Here is a 5,945-nt window from a genome sequence, read left to right as displayed (position 1 = left end):
TGTCATCAACTTGTTCAAAATCACAGCTTAAAAGTGATGGAGCTGGAATTTAAATCTGAATCTGACACCACTCCCCGCCACCGGAGGAGGAAATGGCAACCCACTCCATTATTCTTGCCTGGAGAATGCCATGGACAGAGGAGTCTGGTGGGCTACAGTCCATGGGGTCGTGAAAGAGTCAGACACAACTCAGCGACTAAACAACAATAACAACCAGAATTGATCTCACTACTTCAGATACTCTAATAGACAAAAGAGAATGGAATTTATTCTCCAGTTTAGGTCAAAGATTTTTCAAGCTGTTTCTCACAGCTCTAGGAATTCCTTGGTACCTCAGGGACATATTTGAATATGTTTCACATTGATGGTCTGCATATGTTTGCATTAGGAGAAAGGGTTTGCTGTTTAGAACAAGTTTGAGAAGCACTGGTTTAGACACTCCTTTTAATAATACCTGTGGTTGAATTCACTTTCTCTAGCAGCCACATCACACTTGATTTTGATTGGTAAAGCTGTATTTTTCATTATGCTTATATCTGTGTAAGGCTTTTTTTTTCTTTATTGTTTTGTCCCAAGTAAAGTACATTACTTATTTGAGTAAGCTTGTTTGGGCTTCCCTGGTAGCAGAGCGGTTAAGAATCCACTTGCCAATGCAGGAGATGCAGTTTCGATCTCTGGGTTGGGAAGATCCCCTGGAGAAGGAAATGGCAACCCACTCCAGTTTTCTTGCCTGCAAAATCCCATGGACAGAGGAACCCGGTGGTCTTCAGCCCATGAGGTAAAAAAGAGTCAGACACGACTTAGCAGCTAAACAACGACAAAGTCTGTTACTTATTCATGTAAAGTTTCACCTTGTTTAGTCCTGCTCTGTGGGTTTTTTTTTTTTTTTTTTTTTTGATGTTTGAGCCTTGTGTTTTTTTGTTTGCTTTTTTCCCATCTTGTACCATATTCTCTCTCCTTCCTTTTCAATATCACCTCAAAGCATCTGTTCTCCATCTTCCCCATGTTTAAAACAAGCAAAGGACAGCAGGCTACCGTATCTGGTAGCCCAGTGTGTTAGTTAAACTACTAATACTTTTCTGTCACACATTAAACTATCGCCTCTCAGGCCATATTTCTATATAGTTTTATCAAAGAAAGGAGATGCTGATTTTCTGGTGTAACTTGGTTTTGGTGAGCTTCTGCTGGTTCCAGACAGTCATTCCTTTGGTTTCTATTTGAATAAATAAATTCTGTGTATTGTTATGTAATTTCTAATCTCCTGAAATGTACACTTTCCACTCTAAAAATATCTCAGTGACCAAACAGTGATGGTGTCAGTGAGGGCGCACTGCTCGCATCTCCCTTCCTGAAGTAACTTGCTGGTCAGCTGCAGACCGTGCACTTAGCTGGTACCTACCTCTAACTGAAGCCCTTCAGGGATAATCTGCCTTGGTTTTAGAACCAAAGTCACCCTTTTTTCAAGCATGCGTGCATGCTAAATCACTTCAGTCATGTCTGACTCTTTGCAACCCAATGGATTCCAGTCACGAATACTGGAGTGGGTTGCCATGCTCTCCTCCAGGGGATCTTCCCCACCCAGGGATTGAACTGAACCCTTGTCTCTTACATCTCTTGCACTGGCAAACGGGTTCTTTACCACTAGCGTCAACTGGGAAGCTTCTTTCCCAACTATCTCCCAGCCAATACCTAAGCTTGTGGAGGCCTGGCCCCTTCAGCCCCATGTGGGACCTTCTCCAAGCAGGTGATACTTGCTCTAGATCTTCCCTTTACGGATCTGCATCTGCATCTCTCCAAGCCCAAATCTGCTTCCTCCCCTTCTTCCCTTCACAGGTTTCGTATCTGCATCGTACTTGGGTTTTCCCAGCCGCATCCTACTTTTGTCTTCCACAAACCACACAACAAACCTCTCAGTCTCCTAAATCAGTGTCTGCTTCCTCAACAACCCGAATCAACACACTTGGCCCTGGGTGTTGTCAAAAAGATGATAAGATGGAGTTTTGAGGCCTCATCACTCACTGGCACCCTGACAGTGAGGTGATGACTCGGAATAATGTTCCATTGGAGACCATCTTGGACAATACAATGGTTCATGCCTTTGGAAACTATGAGAGAATGATGGAATTGGCTGGTTTGTAAATTTTGTTGACCACTGTTGGTCTATTTGGGCCCCCATTGATGAGTGGCCGAAACAACAGGAAATGATTTCTCACAGTGTTGGAGGCCGGGAACTCCAACATCAAGGTGTTGGCAAAGTATCTGAAGCCTCTTCTGATAGGCAGCTGCCATCTCTCTGCTCCGGTGACCTCTTCCTGCACTCACAGACACAAGAAGTGACACACTGTTCCTCTTTGTTGTTGTTGCGAGCCCATGGATGATAGCCCACCAGGATCCTCTGTCCATTCCACAGCTAGGCAAGAACACTGGAGTGGGTAGCCATTCCCCTCTCCAGGGGATCTTCCCAACCCAGGGATCAAATCTGCCTTTCTGCATCAGGCATATTCTTTACCCCTGAGCCTCCTTGGAAGCCTCCAAAACCTAATTATTTCTGTACCCAATACTAGCACATTGAGATTTAGGACTTTAACATAAGAATTGGGGATTGGGTAAGAAGAGGAACATAGTTCAGTCCATAGCACCCCCAATAGAAAGATAATGCAAAATTGAGGGCAGTTAACACACAATGGAGAAATGTATCTGAACACCAGGGGGCCTCTTTATTAACTGCCAAGGAAGATCTTATTTCCTGCAGTGGGAGAGAAGGAAAAGCTGGAGACCAAAGTTCAAATGTAAAATAGCCTTCAGTTTCAAGGATATTTGAATGCTCAGCTGAGAGAGGTTTCTTACACCAGGGTCAAAGCCCCAGCTGGGATAATTTGTGACTCTGACACTTGGGATGGAGATATCTGAGTGGATAACTCCAAATATTTTGGCTCCCTGACCCCCTGTGAAATTTAGAGCCTGTAGAGATGGCCTGACCCTCCCAATAAAGAGCTAAAATGCTGGGCAATTCAACCATCTCATCCTCTGTTATCTCCTTCTCCTCCTACCTCACTGTATATTAGGCCCTCAGAACTTTTTCTGTGGTGCTGGAAAAGACTCTTGAGAGTCCCTTGGACAGCAAGGAGATCAAACCAGTAAATCCTAAAGGAAATCAACACTGAACATTTACTTAAGGACTGATGCTGAAGCTGAAGCTCCAATAGTTTGGCCACCTGATGAGAAGAGCCAACTCACTGGAAAAGACCCTGATGCTGGGAAAGATTGAAGGCAGGAGGAAAGATTGAAGGGGGCGACAAAGGATGAGGTTGCTGGATGGCATCACTGACTCAATGGACATGAGTTTGAGCAAACTCTGGGAGATGGTGATGGACAGGGAAGCCTGGTGTGCAGCAGTTCATGGGGTCACAAAGAGTTGAATACGAATGAGTGACTGAACAATAGCAACAACAGAATTTATTCATCTTACTGGAAGTTTGCACTCTTCGACCAATCTCCCCGTTTCCCCCACCTCCAGCCCCTAGTAACCACTCATTTTCTACTCTCTGTTTCTGTCAGAAAGTAAGCAGGACCAATTTAAAGAAGTTAAAGAACAGAAAAGAATGGAGAGAACTAAATGCCTGTGTGCTAAGTCTCTTCAGTCTTATCTGACTCTTTTGTGATCCCATGGACTGTAGCTTGCCAGGATCCTCTGTCCATGGGCTTCTCCAGACAGGAATACTGGAGTGGATTGCTGTGCCCTCCTCTGGGGGATCTTTCTGACACAGGGATTGAACCCCCGTCTCGTGTCTCCTGTATTGGCAGGCAGGTTCTTTACCACTGAGCCACCGTGGATTTGGAATGTATGAAGTAACAGTTTCCCAAACGTGGGCTATCAGGCAAGGACAGACAGTGCTCCTGAGAGAAAGGAAGCAGCTGTGGTGAACCCTACATTGTAGCACAGCTTCCTGTCTGGAGAGGGTCTTCCAGGCTGCCTTGTGGGCAGGGGAACTGGGTGGAGCCCGGCTGCCTTCTCTGTGAGGAGACAAAGCTGGAAGGCAAGGGAGGCCCAGCGTGACTAGCGTTGTCAGGTCTAAGCGCTGAGAAACAGAAGCAATGTGCAGAGAGTTCCAGTGTGGAACAGCGAGTTCCAGGTTGCAGGTGGCAGCCAGCAAGTCCTCAGCCTATGAGAAAACCACATCTGAATCTGAGAAAAGAACCATGCCGAAAAAGGGCAACCCTAAGAGATGACAAAAGGCTGAGAAGAGTTTGTATTCTCCCCAGCCAGAGAGGGAAACCCTGTAATTTCTGGGGCATAGCATGGAATATTCAGGAGAACATTGCCTAAGTAGTGAGGAAAAATGAATTCCCAACTCTGCTCCCACCACAAAAAAATCAAAGGCAAGTATCAAAGAGGACTAAACTCTTTCCGGGCAACTCAATTGCGTCACAGAACAAAACTCTAGAATATTTCTAGAACTATATCTGTGTATTCTCATTTCAGTGTTCCTGGAATTAACATCTGTTGCTCAATCTTCCAAGGTGAAAGTTTTTCCTCTAGTCACAAAGCGGAACAGATTCTCATGAGCTCATGGATGCTGGCCAGTGACAGAAGAGATCATGTTTTATATCTTTGTTTCTTTAAGAAAGAATTATAACTTCGTTCACTAGAACAGTATGTGTGCTTATTCGCTCAATTGTGTCCGACTCTGTGACCACGTGGACGGTAGCCCATCAGGCTCCTCTGTCCATGGAATTCTCCAGGCAAGAACACTGGAGTTCCTTGCTATTTCCTTCTCCAAGGGATCCTCCCAGCCCAGGGATCGAACCTGGATCTCTTGCATTGCAGGCGGTTTCTTTACTGTCTGAGCCACCAGGGAAGCCCATATAGCATTGCTGAGTGTTAAATTAATTCAACTCAGTCTTCTTCCAGTGAGATTTGGAATGGAGCCAGAATTCATACTTTAGGGGAATAAAGCTCTCCTAGATGAATCTGAGGCACAGCCAGGTTTGAGGATGACTGGTTTAACTCACTTCCAAGTTTCTTAGGTTACGAGCAATGTTATTTCTCTTTCTTTTCCAGGAGGACGGAAGACAAATTTTCAGCTGTAATTTAGTATCAAGAGTGTAAATACTTGTCTGGGAGAATAACATAGCAAGGGAACAACAGCAAAAGGTACAAACTGTAATTCTATTGCAGAAACAGAGGAAGATATATAAACTGCTAACCAGATATTCAGAGGAAAACACTTCCTGTTTGGTCTTCCCAGGTGGCGAGGTGGTAAAGAATCACCTGCTGAGGCAGGAGATGCAAGTTTGATCCCTGGGTTGGAAAGATACCCGAGAGTAGGAAATGGCAACCCACTCCAGTATTCTTGCCTGGAAAATTTCATAGACAGCCGGGCGGGCCACAGTCCATGGGATCGTAAAGCATCAGACATGCATATTTCCTATTTAAAATAAATATGGGATTTTAGTGGAGAGAATTGTTTTAAGATCAATGACAAACTCTCCAGTCATCCGAAAGAAATTTCAGATTATGTTTACACTTGATCTTAGCCAAAAGGCCAAGAAGCGTTCAGGTTATTTTTAGTGCTCATAAACATCCTTCCCATTTCTCCACATTTCAAGCTGAACCTGGGCTTTGTATTAGGGCTATTTTTGTTTTCGAGCAAAACTAGCTTTAGCTAAAAGAGATTAGTGGATTGATAAAACCGGAGAGTCAAAAGCGGCACTAGCTTCCGAAAAGCTGGAAACAGGACCCACAGGAGGTAGTCAGGGCTCTGTCCCCCTCTCCCAGCTCTACTTAGCTTTACTCTACAACTTCTCCCCAAATGGTGAGGAAGAGGATCACTGACAGTTATCCTTTCCAGCCTCGCACCTCCAAGAAAACTAGTGTCTCTTCCCAGTATTGTTAAAGCCATCTTAGAGTGGACTCTCCTTGATCATTTTGTATCCTATGTCTG

General features: G+C 44.6%; 1 pseudogene; it reads right to left on the bottom strand.

Annotated features, from left to right (window-relative positions):
• Window positions 1–5,427: 5,427 nt before the first annotated feature.
• LOC120879138 lies at window positions 5,428–5,558 on the bottom strand (annotated as a pseudogene).
• Window positions 5,559–5,945: the final 387 nt, after the last annotated feature.

The sequence above is a fragment of the Oryx dammah genome, unplaced genomic scaffold (genome assembly GCF_014754425.2).
Source record: "Oryx dammah isolate SB20612 unplaced genomic scaffold, SCBI_Odam_1.1 HiC_scaffold_19, whole genome shotgun sequence".
Classification (NCBI taxonomy): Eukaryota; Metazoa; Chordata; class Mammalia; order Artiodactyla; family Bovidae; genus Oryx; species Oryx dammah.
This window is presented reverse-complemented; position numbering and strand designations above follow the sequence as displayed.